This window comes from Ascaphus truei, chromosome 2, assembly GCF_040206685.1.
Source record: "Ascaphus truei isolate aAscTru1 chromosome 2, aAscTru1.hap1, whole genome shotgun sequence".
NCBI lineage: Eukaryota > Metazoa > Chordata > Amphibia > Anura > Ascaphidae > Ascaphus > Ascaphus truei.
In genome coordinates, this window is record NC_134484.1 from 430,998,590 (window position 1) to 431,011,203 (window position 12,614).

The following is a 12,614-nucleotide window of genomic DNA, read 5'->3' on the forward strand; positions in this document are numbered from 1 at the left end:
TTATTTAAAACATAAAATGATTGCAGCACCTCATACTTTATGTAAACGACTAGAAAACTGAAAACACCAGCGCACTCACTTTTTGTTCTTCAGATTAGACAACTTTTTGTACACCAGGTATATTTTGTGTGGAGTCACATTAGCCGCTATCATTCATATGCAGAGTACAAAGAAGTAACCGCACAGCAGAGCTGGTGACAGGTTTAGCAGATTTTGCTTTCATTTTTATTCATAACTTTAGTGTGCAGAGAAGTGAATACAAAATGTTTTTGGGGGGATAACCTCCCTCCGACAGTATGTAGCGGATACTGCTCTCCATGCTGGGTCATGAACCTGGAAGAGAGTACACCTACTTAATATTTAACTAAGGTTTGTGCATAAGCAACATCAATGTTTCATTCTCGATGTCTACAGTATATTTCCATGAACTTCACAATATAAAACTCAAAGCAAAAAAACCCCAGAAAATAAATACAACATATGCATACATTTATTTAAAACCATAAAACAGGTCACATGACTCACTCAGTAAGAGAATTACAAATTCCAATGTTTCAAAACCAATATTACAATATTATCACTAGCAACATCAAAGCACACCTTCCGCTTCTTACAAATAGAATACCATTGTTACTGCAGAGATGCAGATTTTCTGTAGTAGACTTTAATTCATCATACATCAGTGTGAATGAAAAAGAGGTAACAAATTAATGCAAAAAATATCTATATTCCATTTCCTTATGTAAACCATTGGGAAAAAGAATCTCTAAAGCTTCGATCTAGAAAACCTCTCTTTAGAGAAGTAGATTAGTTTTGTTCCCTGCTCTTAAAGCAATATTTACTTATTCCAAAATCTGCCATTTCATTTGTGGCACTTTATGTTTGTACAAATATATGTTTTCCTACTGGTGCTTCTATATTTTTAAGCTTATTGGGGGTCATAATTCCTAATGTTCAAGTGGTGCTCAAAGAATCTCTGGTTTATAGGTTTTATCGTCTGGCCCACATATCTTAGGCCACATGGACATTACAGAAGATACAAATTTACTGTCACATATACACAAGTAAAACTTTTACAGGGTCTCTTGATCCCTTTTGATGGATTAGTTATCATATTCTCTTTAATGATATTGTTGCAGTTGCCACAACTGAAGCATAAAAAATTACCAAATTGTGGTGTGGCTAGGAACGAGTTTCATTAACACATTGTCTAATGTCTGCCTGGACCAAATGGTTACTGTCACGGGAGACCAGGTTATTTACACCTTTTTACAAGGATCATTCATTGAGCAAAACAAGGTAATTAAATAAATTGTAGTTTATTCGGCATAAATTTGCTTACACACAATGATACAAAAAATACAGACAAAAAGACACACTTACTTTGTGACTGGGGTCAAAAACTAGACTTTCCTAGGTGCAGGGAACTCTATGGGAGAGTTTTACACTGACCGGGACAGCCCTGAATCTAAATTGGCTTACAATTCCATATGCCACCGTTACGTTCTCCTCTGAGAACATGGTCCCTCCTGACCGTGAGTTAGTCCAAATCTCCTGGAACTCAAATCAGCTTAAAATCCCAGTCGCGACCGCTATTTTGGATTCTGAAAACTTGGGCACAAGATGCTGAACTTAGTCTCTGGCGGGCAGGCTTTTCAGACTCAAAATCGAAGCCGGTTGCTCTGCTATTCGCACAAAAGCAACTTTGAAAAGCCCGCCCGCGCTCTTACTACCCGGGAGAGTAAATCTGATTGGCTCATTAATTCTTATAGTATTTTCAGTTTCATTCACAAAACTGGGCAGCCAATCAATGCGTGGGAACTTTCCCAAGCAGCCAATCAGAGCCAAGCCAGCTAGAAAAGCCGGTCAGCAGGAAATCTGAAATAGCCAAGAGACATGCGCAAGCCTGCCACCTCTATCCCTGGCTATCTCAATGCCACCCGCTGGGCAGGCTCCACCATGTCTGGCAGAACAAGTGGCATCTCAGAGGACTTCTACAGTATTGATCTCCAGACCTGGTACTCTGCCTTTCCCTGCTGACCAAATGCTATTCACACCTCTGGGCATCCTCTGGTTGCTTTGAATTCAGATGTCCAGCAGATTTACAGGCGCCAATGTGTTAGTTCGGGTAGCCTGTTTGGACATCGGTTCTGAATGTAAAAAGCACATTACATTATATTAAAGTATATTTTAATACACTTCTGAGTCTTGGGGGACAGGGAACAGAAAAGGAAAAATGTTGCAGTTTTATTTCTAGGAGCCTTATTCCCCACACACTTTCCCTTGGACTTTGTTTGGAGTCCCTCCTCCCCAACCTCATATATGGTTGGGGCACCCACAAACCCTATACTGGTTGTGGGTCACCATGGCACAAGCTGGGGTACCCCCCTTAACCTAGGGATTCCCTCAGCTACGGGAATACATATTCATCCCTGTGCCTCAGTCTCCTTTCTTGGCTGTGCTAAAGCAGGGTACACTAGTGGTGACTCGCGCTTGCGTTTTCAAGGAGAGGTATTGCCGGGACAATGTGCCTACATGTATCCGAGAATCAGGCATGATTCCCGGGTACATTTATAGGGGAACCGACAACTCCGGACCCTAAACTCCTAGGCACATTCTGTCAACGGTTCATACGCAACCACCCCCCCCCCCCCTTGAAACTCATTCCAAGAAATCCCTGCTTGATTGCATGACCAGAAAGGAAAAAACACAAAAATGCTTTTAATACATACAGTATAACACATGGATACAATGTTACTGGGTCCAAGAGCTGACTCTCAGGGACCCTTATACACGGATCAGGGGTAACCAAAATGAGCTTGACCTTTATTAGAGAACCTGGTTACCCCCTCCCATGACAGTTACTAATATACTTGATTTTTTATGTGTAAATAGAGGCGGTACCTACAGTATATTTTTTTTCTATAGGCATGTTCATTTTGAAGGATTGGCCAATACTTTTGATTTATTCTTTTTATCTTTAACTCCTATATTTTCACAGTCTTTATGTGCTGTAGCGTGGCCTGAGTCCTTCATCCCTTAGTACACCATAATTGGACCCCTTGAATAACCAGAAGAGACTTGTGTATATATATAAACAGTGCTTTATGACCACTGGGCAATCCTTTAACCAACAGCCCTTACTCTTAAAGGAAAAAAAACAAGCTACACGTAATACACATACTATATATATATATAGTATGTATTACGTGTAGCTTTTGATGTATATATATATACACATATGCATAATAAATTAGGACACTGCGTGATTGTCCCTTGATCTACAGTAGTCGCTGCATCCAATGTAGAGTCAACTTTGGCTAATATTATTGCCAGCATCACGTTCGAACTTTGTTCTGAAAATGGCATGTAGCCACGTTGCAGGCCTGCTAAGGGTGAAACATTTGTGAGGTTTGTATATAAAACACAAAGGATACTTAAGTTGCAGGACAGGGCCTCTTGGATGTCTGTTATCTGGTTGCTCTTTCACAGTCCAGCAAGTATCTGGAGCTCTCTTTACTGTCGACTCTTCTCCTCATAACACACTTCTCTATGTGTGTAGATGTGTTTCTGCAGTTGTCTCTCACTTCTCTCCTTGACTAGCATTCTCCTATTAGCCTCCTCTTTCACCATCAGTGAGACTCAATCTGTCTCTTAAGCACCTCTCACTGTTTCCTGGGTTGTATCTCTGTATGCCTATCAAATGGTATCTCCTACAGTATCTCTATGTCTGGTCCCCGACTGGCAGCAGGAGTCAATCTGTGTCGCTCAAACTGACAGTTTGTTTCAACATTCTATCTGGCTTTCTTCTTATCCAATCCCATTTATCTCCTATCATGTGTTGCCAGGCAGATCAGGGACAGAGTTACTTATTTCTTATTGCACCATGAGATATGTGGAGCAGATTAATTCTGTATTGTTCACAGTATACATATATTGGTAGTAGGGGCTACATTTTTTTTTTTGCATTCATATCATATGTGGAGACAAATGGTATGCGCTTGTTTTAGCGGTTAGGGTAGGGGTTAACTTTAGGGAGTTTAGTGGCTAGGGGATTAATTTAAGGGGTTTTAAAGTAAGGGATTATGTTTTTTAGGGTAGGGGAAACATTATTATCAGAGGGTAAGATTAGGGGTTTTTATGGTAAGGGCTAAGGTTATGGATTTACCTTATCAGCAAAGTGACATATCCCAGTGCGGTGAAGCACTTGTTGAGGTTTACTCATGGCAAAAGAGCTTTGACCAAATGTTCTTGACCATTGTTGAGGGCCTCGCTTATATCAGACTGATATACTGTAGTGTAATGCATTCTTTGTGCAGCACACATGGCACATTATGGGCACATTATAAAGTATATCATGTATTTCCATGCATCATGCGTTTGTGCATAGGTCCCATGCCTGTGATCCTGAACTGGCAGTCAATTTAGCCATGGCATTTGCAAAACACCATAGGTCGTGTGAGTCAGAGTAATTGAGTGGCATATTTCTCTGTGGGGTCTGTTTTGAGTCTCTCAGGCTGCTACACCTTTTGTAAAAATAAAATGTGGAGGAGCGGTACAGAGATGAGCAATCTTATGCAATTATGCAATTACATAATCTTAAAAGAAATTATGTGCCAGTTCTTTCAAATACTTTTTATAATCATGGGCTTAAGGTGCTAATAAAATAAACATGTTATCTTTATATACAATTTCAGCTATTGGAAATAGCAGATCATCTCTATTCACCAGACATGCACTATCCATGGCTATCTTGACCTCCCTGTTGTCGTAACCGCTGTCACTGAACCTCTCATCTATTCTTGTAAGGGCTACAGATACCTCATCTTTATCGCTGGTGGTTCTAACCACCCTGAGCATCTGTGAATAAGATATCCCCCGTTTTAGTGGGTTGGTATGGTGACTGGATGCCAGAAGGAGTGTGTTCCTATCTGTTTCTTTTTGATATAGGCGTGTCCCCAAACTCTCTCCAATCTTGGAAATTGTCATATCCAGAAAAAAATGTGTTTGGTACTGAAGGATAAGGTGAATCTACAGTAATAGTAGATTCAACTTTGCTCAGTCTATATAGAAACTTAGTACGTATATCCTCCGTTCCATGCAAAATTAGGAAGATATCATCTACGTAACATTTGTACAGAGTAATGTACTGTACATAGCACATATATAGAAGATAAAGTAAAGTGTTTCCCTAGAGCTACACTACAAATGTATCCCCAGAATGATTTAAAAATGTATTTTTAATAAACATGGAATTAATGCTGGGTAATAATACAAGAAACTAAGTTCCGAAAGAAAATAAAGAACAATTAACAATTATCAAAACTGGTTGTAATCTTCGAGGTATGCTCTCACCGCAGTATACTGACTAGAAATTGAAAAAAAGCCTGTCCTGATTATAATATAAAAGGCAGGCAGTATACCGGTCTTACTGACCCTGCACCATGCAGAGAGTTACCAAACCTGACTCTCTCATAACCCAAATCTGTTACTGGCTAATTGTGGGCAGAAAATACCCCATCCCTCCATATATAGACAATGCCTATCAGAGCAGTCAGCAGTGGCATGCAGTGAGACCCCAATGTGCACACCAGCTATGGAGCCGAAGTCAGACACATCCAACGGACGTTTCACCTATCGGCTTCATCTGGGTTGTACTGAGCATAATCAATGTCTGTCAAAATGTGAAGATGTCTTTAATAGTCCATGTACAAGTTGGCTTATGAGGGGCCATAAAAAACAGATACAAACCAGCGCCTCAAAGGAAAAGTCCAGTAATTGTCCAAATGTACTAATGTTAATATTGGAGTCCTTATAAGGTGATCCAATCCTGTACACTTGGATTGACTTGATGATTCTGTGGATAACGTCAAGTGATATGTGGAATTAAACACAAAAAAATCATAGTGTACACTGCTGACTAAAAACATATAACACTAACAAACAAACATTTAACTTGAACAACAAACAACTCTAAACACAAAAACAAACAAGAAACAGTTAAGCTAATTTATTAAAATGAAATATACAATACAGTTCCATAAAATGGAGATCGCGTGTTGAAGATGATCTACGCACAACAGGGCAGTTCAAAACAGGCAAATAGATCCAACTGTGGCAAAGCAGCTCCTGCTTTCTCCTCTGTTGCAGGGGAATGTCTGCAGACCGTCACATTGCTGTCTGTGTGCTCCGTAGCTGTTCTCACATATCGGATATGTACCCCGGGGGAAAGGAGCCACTCTTAAATACTGGATATATGCCAGACTTGAGATACTGCACATCGCTTCTCCAAAACATGCCTTAACCTCTGACCCTACGTGTTTCATGTGCGTCATTTCCACAGGGGTATACCGGTATCTAATAGGTGCTTACATATATACCCATTCAGCGGCTGTGATTGGTTGTAATCTAACACACCAAACAAACACAATCTGCCGTTCACCTAATATATAACGATGAACATCTATGTTGATGAAAGAAGGTTCGTCCATCAGGGATGAAATCTAACTAGAACACAACACTTGGTGAGACCCCTAAGGCTGCGAACCCGCTGCGGCCGGCGGGGCACGTGGCCGCGAACCACCAGACCCTTCCCGAATGGTCCCTGCCCTGCCCCTGCTGCCTCTTTTCGGCAGGGCTGACTACGTACTGTGATGCGTCAGCCGGCCGATGCTGCAAGAATCTAGTGATTTTCGGCGCTGACGCGTCAGCCAATGGGGAGGAGGGGAGGGAAGGAGCTAGATGGGAGGCGCCTTGGGCGGGGAGCGGGGAAGGAGCTGCGGGTTAAAGTGTGTGAGTATGTATGTGTGTATGTATGTGTGTGTATGTATGTGTGTATGTGTGTATGTGTATATGTGTGTGTGTGTGTGTATGTGTGTGGGGGGTGGAAGGCACCACGATCAGATCCCGCCCCCCTCCTTCCCACTCCCGCCCCTCTCCCTCCCACTCCCGCCCCCCTTCCTCCCACTCCCGCCCCCTTCCCGCTCCGGCTCCCTACAGACCGCATATCGCGGTCTGTGTCTGTCAGCGCCCTGCCTGTCTGCAGTGTGGGTGCGCTGACTGAGGGAGCGGGGCCTTAGCCTAAGGGTACTCACGAAAAGAATCCCTATATTAATGCACTCTACCTAATAATGATAATGGTGGCAATGGGTAACTGCCGAGTAGAATTCTCAAAACATCAAGGATGACTGCAGACTAAAGTGGTTCCAAAAGACCCCACTAATATATATATAAAAAATAATAAAATTTTATTAACATATATGCTGGAAAAGTAACAAACACAATGTGAATTTAAAATGCAATGTAAATAAAATCCCCTTGGAGATAACAGACCAGCTGTGTGGTAATTTGAACAGAAATGCCCGGGCGCTACCTGTGAACCGTTCAAAAGCGGATAGGGTGTAATGAAATAAAAAACCTTGATGGTAGACAAGGTTTTCCCTATGGTTCTTTTCCTCCTGTGTCTCTGAAGACCCCAACGTAGGATCTACCCAGGATCCTTCAAATGTGCAAAAGAGAGAAGAAAATGGGGGAGCACTGGTGGAGTGAAAAATGAAATAAAATATGATGCAATATGATAGGCGTGTGTGAAACTCTGAACAGTGGGTGGTGTGGGTCTATAATAACATCAACACTCACACGGCCTTGTGCAAATGCTTGCGCATCAAGGTATCTTTTGCGTCCTCGCTTCTGCTTTTCTATTCTCGTCAGGATAATTCTTTTCTTGATGTGATTCCTCTCGTCTGTCCTGTTCTTCTCCTTAGTCTCACATGTAGTGTCCCCCTCGGAAGAAATACATGGGGATGTGCGTCAGAATGTAAATTGGTACAAACAGAATTAGAGCAGGTGGGTGAAAAACAATAATACAGGATTAATATAACACTCACACGGGCATGTGTGTGTGCACTCTGGGGGGACGGTATCTTGACCTCCAGCAGGGTATCTCAGTTTCAAAGTGCCAGCTGACACTCTGTGGCAGGTGGTGGGGGATAGGGAAATGAGCCAATATATAGAACTATTACTCACACGGCCAAGTGTGAGTACACACTCAGAAGACAGGTTTCTTGTTTGTTCTGACCGACGTCCCTGGATCCAGCCTTGTGCCAGCCTCTGATGTTATTTTCTCTCTTCCAGTGCAGTGTGGAAATATAACCGCCAAGATTGTTGAGGCCAAATGACTCTTTATTGAACAAATAAATAAACAAACAAATAAACAAACTCACCGCTCACTCAACTCGTGAGCTGCGGTGTCGGGATAAAAAGGCCAGTCTTTAAGGGATGTTAAACGGGGATCGTTGGACTACAGTAAGACTCCCTCCGCGTCCGGGAGGAGCTCTGTGCTTCCCGTGTCCCGCTCCCTACGGTGGCCGCAACAGTTCAAAAGGGATGGGGGATTTTTGAGCAACGCGTTTCGCCAAAACGGCTTCCTCAGCTCACGAGTTGAGTGAGCGGTGAGTTTGTTTATTTGTTTGTTTATTTATTTATTTGTTCAATAAAGAGTTCTATAGTTCTATATATTGGCTCATTTCCCTATCCCCCACCACCTGCCACAGAGTGTCAGCTGGCACTTTGAAACTGAGATACCCTGCTGGAGGTCAAGATACCGTCCCCCCAGAGTGCACACACACATGCCCGTGTGAGTGTTATATTAATCCTGTATTATTGTTTTTCACCCACCTGCTCTAATTCTGTTTGTACCAATTTACATTCTGACGCACATCCCCATGTATTTCTTCCGAGGGGGACACTACATGTGAGACTAAGGAGAAGAACAGGACAGACGAGAGGAATCACATCAAGAAAAGAATTATCCTGACGAGAATAGAAAAGCAGAAGCGAGGACGCAAAAGATACCTTGATGCGCAAGCATTTGCACAAGGCCGTGTGAGTGTTGATGTTATTATAGACCCACACCACCCACTGTTCAGAGTTTCACACACGCCTATCATATTGCTTCATATTTTATTTCATTTTTCACTCCACCAGTGCTCCCCCATTTTCTTCTCTCTTCAGCTGTGTGGTAAGTATTGGTATGTGAGGATGTACAACGAGCTGTAGGGCTAATGGCCTGCTAATGCCTCTAGTGTCGGCGCCCAAGTGATAAGGGACCCTGCGTGGTCAAACATAAAAACCAGTGTCAAAATCAATATGGAGTCCCTCTAACATACAAATCACTCAACATCATGCAGAGCTTGTAATCTAACCAATCAGATAACTCTAAAAATACAACCCACAAACAATAACAAACACTGTAAAAACATACATGAGGACAAAACTAACCTACACAAAATGATAACAAATACAACTAAAACATAAAGCAGCAGTATTAAATATGACTAATATAAATAATATAACCCTTGAAAGAAAATACAAACCGATGCAGGAAATAATCACATAATGGCTGCTGAAGAAATCTATATGTAGAAAAACAACAGCAACACATTGCGCAATCAATATAAGGGGAAGAAAACAAGATATACAGCTCAACCCCGTTATAGCGCGATCCGCTATAACGCAGATCCGCATATATAACGCGGTTTGAGCGTGGACCCCGAATTAAAAAAAAACCCACACTGCACACACTCACTGCACACTGCATAAATTCACAACACACTGCATACACTCACAGCACACTGCACACACTCACAGCACACTGCACACACTCACAGCACACTGCACACTCACTGCACACTGCGTACACTCACAGCACACTGCACACACTCACAGCACACTGCACACACACACACACTGACACACACAGCACACTGCATACACTCATAGCACACTCGCAGCACACTGCATACATTCACAGCACACTGCATACACTCACAGCACACTGTACACACTCACAGCACACTGCACACACTCAGCACACTGCACACTCACTGCACACTGCACACTCACAGCACACTGCATACACTCACAGCACACTGCATACACTCATAGCACACTGCACACACATACACTCACAGCACACTGCACACACACACACACACACACTGACACACACACAGTACACTGCACAGCACACTGCATACACTCATAGCACAACACAGCACACTGCATACATTCACAGCACACTGCATACATTCACAGCACACTGCATACACTCACAGCACACTGCACACACTCAGAGCACACTACACACACTCACAGCACACTGCATACACTCACAGCACACTGCATACACTCACAGCACACTGCACACACTCACAGCACACTGCACACACACAGCACACTGCACACACACACGGAGACACTGACACACACACACACAAACACACACACACACACACACAAACACACACAGTCAAATACACACACACACAGAGACACACTGTCTCTTTAAGGGAGCTTGCTGTCGCAAGATGGAAGCAGAAGCAGGAAGCAGAGACAGGGAGAAGAGCTGCCAGATGCCGGGTAAGTGCAGTGTGCTGTTGCCGCTGCCGCACTAGGTCTGGGAACACTGGGAGAGTTCTCAGCTTTCCCCCTCCGGCGGACACAGTACCACCACAAAAGTTTAAAAAAATTGGCGGCCATTTTTTTCCGCAACCCCGTTTATAACGTGGTGGTCACGGGTGGCCCCCGAGGACCGCGCAATAAAGGGGTTAAGCTGCATATAAAAGGACAATACAGTTCCATAAAATGGAGATGGCGTGTTGAAGATGATCTGGTGGTTAAAAACAGAATCTTACTCACAACAGGGCAGTTCAAACCAGGCAAAGAAACCCAACTGTGGCAAAGCAGCTCCTGCTTTCTCCTCTGTTGCAGGGGGACATCTGCAGACCGCCACGTTGCTGTCTGTATGCTCCGTAGCTGTTTTCATCTTTAATACATTGCCAGTCCACATATGTGATTTGCATGATACATGTTATGATATATTTTCTCAGTGGGTTATATATTTGTTAAAACTGAAATGAAAAGCAGAGGCAATAGTTGCAACTATTCTGGTTCTTATAAATGCAGTTGCGTAAAATGCGTAGGTCTTTGGAATCCATGTGATTCAATACATTCATTTTTTATTGGAGTCACCTCTTGATCCTTTCTTTTTTTCACGTCATGGTAGTGTTATGGTTTTTCTCTTAGTCGTTTGGATTTCTATTTACATAGATGCACATGGACATATCAGGACTCTGAGGACGCACATGGGGCACCTGGATACGTGAGTTGCCTGTGTCTGACCTACTGTAGTGCCGACAAGTATTTTAAAACAAATCTGGGGCAATCACCAACAAGACCCACGTACATGCTGGGTACATGCTGCAACATTTCAGTGACATTTCTGCAGGGACTAATGGCCAATCGGATTAACAGTTTGAATGGGACTGCCAGGGACCCCCACTGTTAATCCGATGGGCCATTAGTCTGTCTGCAGAAATGTCACTGAAATGTTGCATCATGTTCCCAGCATGCACCTGGGTCTTGTTGGTGATTGCCCCAGATTTTTTTTAGAATTCAAACTGAATGGGACTGCCAGGGACCCCTTCTGTGTTAATCCGATGGGCCATTAGTCTGTCTGCAAAAATGTCACTGAAATGTTGCAGCAAGTACCCAGCATGTACCCAGCATGTACGTGGGTCTTGTTGGTGATAGCCCCAGATTTTCCAAGGCAAGTTTAAGGCAAGTTTTAGAATACTCGTCCGCGCACCTGTATATATGTCCCAAGTTTAATCTTCAATCGATTATTAATGGAGGGTGTGTTATTGTGCTGCTGAGTTTGGGGCTCACTGGTTGGGACTCCATTCCTCCGGTATTTACTTGCTTTGATTTATTGCACTTACTGTATCTCTTAAGGATATTCTGGACATCATATACTACCAATTTCATGGCATTTGAGCCGACACCTAGTCTGAGCACCATTACCCTATGGGACTTTACTTAACCTTGAGGTATGGATAATGACCACTCTGTTAGTGTATATCTAAAGTTTTCTCAAAATAAAATACATTTATTAATTTATTTTTAAAGCCAATCCAGAGTGTTGAATATAATTTGAGAAAAAACATTTGAGATTTAGAAAACGTTTATTTAATTAGTTACCCATATTTATTTAATCAGGCATTTTATCTGCTTCTTTTAATTGTGTCTGTAATCATCAGAGAAGGCAATTCTGCTTCCTCCGCCTGATAATTTTTTTCAGTTGCCAGTTTGTCAGAACTGAGAAATACTGGTTGGCATAATGTTTCCTCTGTTCACTAAGACATGGCATATTATCAATATTGCTAATGAAACCATGTGCCTTTATCAAATGTGTGTTTTAAACCATCACCATTTAGGGAAAAAATAATGCAGCTAAACAATAACAGTCAATGGATTGTATCAAATCGGAAAGTCATGCAGAAGTGTACTGATGCTTTAAAAGCTGATGGTGCTAATTTCATTGTTGCTTTATTATTTTCTATTAAAGTACTGTACATCTATCATATGCTAATTAAAATATTTAAGTTGTAACAGGCATGCTTGCTCTCAACTGTTGCTCTTATCCTCATTTCTGTAAAACTGTTCTGAAAAAAAATTGGTGTTGTTTGAGATCTCATTTGCATTAAAAAAAGATACCTGCTATAGGATATATGCTAATTTAAATATGTTAAAATTATTTAAATTGGTATATTTCC

At 42.1% G+C, this 12,614-nt stretch overlaps 1 long non-coding RNA gene across 2 annotated transcripts in view; it reads right to left on the reverse strand.

Moving 5' to 3' along the window:
* LOC142488782 (uncharacterized) overlaps positions 1–3,749 on the reverse strand; it is a 20,418-nt gene extending 16,669 nt beyond the window's left edge. The window contains exons 1-2 of one of the 2 annotated variants that reach the window (XR_012799656.1): positions 1,384–3,749; positions 80–333 (exon numbers count right to left, since the gene is read on the reverse strand). This is a non-coding gene — a long non-coding RNA (uncharacterized LOC142488782). Of the gene's footprint in view, positions 1–79 lie in introns of both variants that reach the window. The other variant, XR_012799655.1, reaches the window with a different exon arrangement.
* Between the last annotated feature and the right edge of the window lie 8,865 nt (positions 3,750–12,614).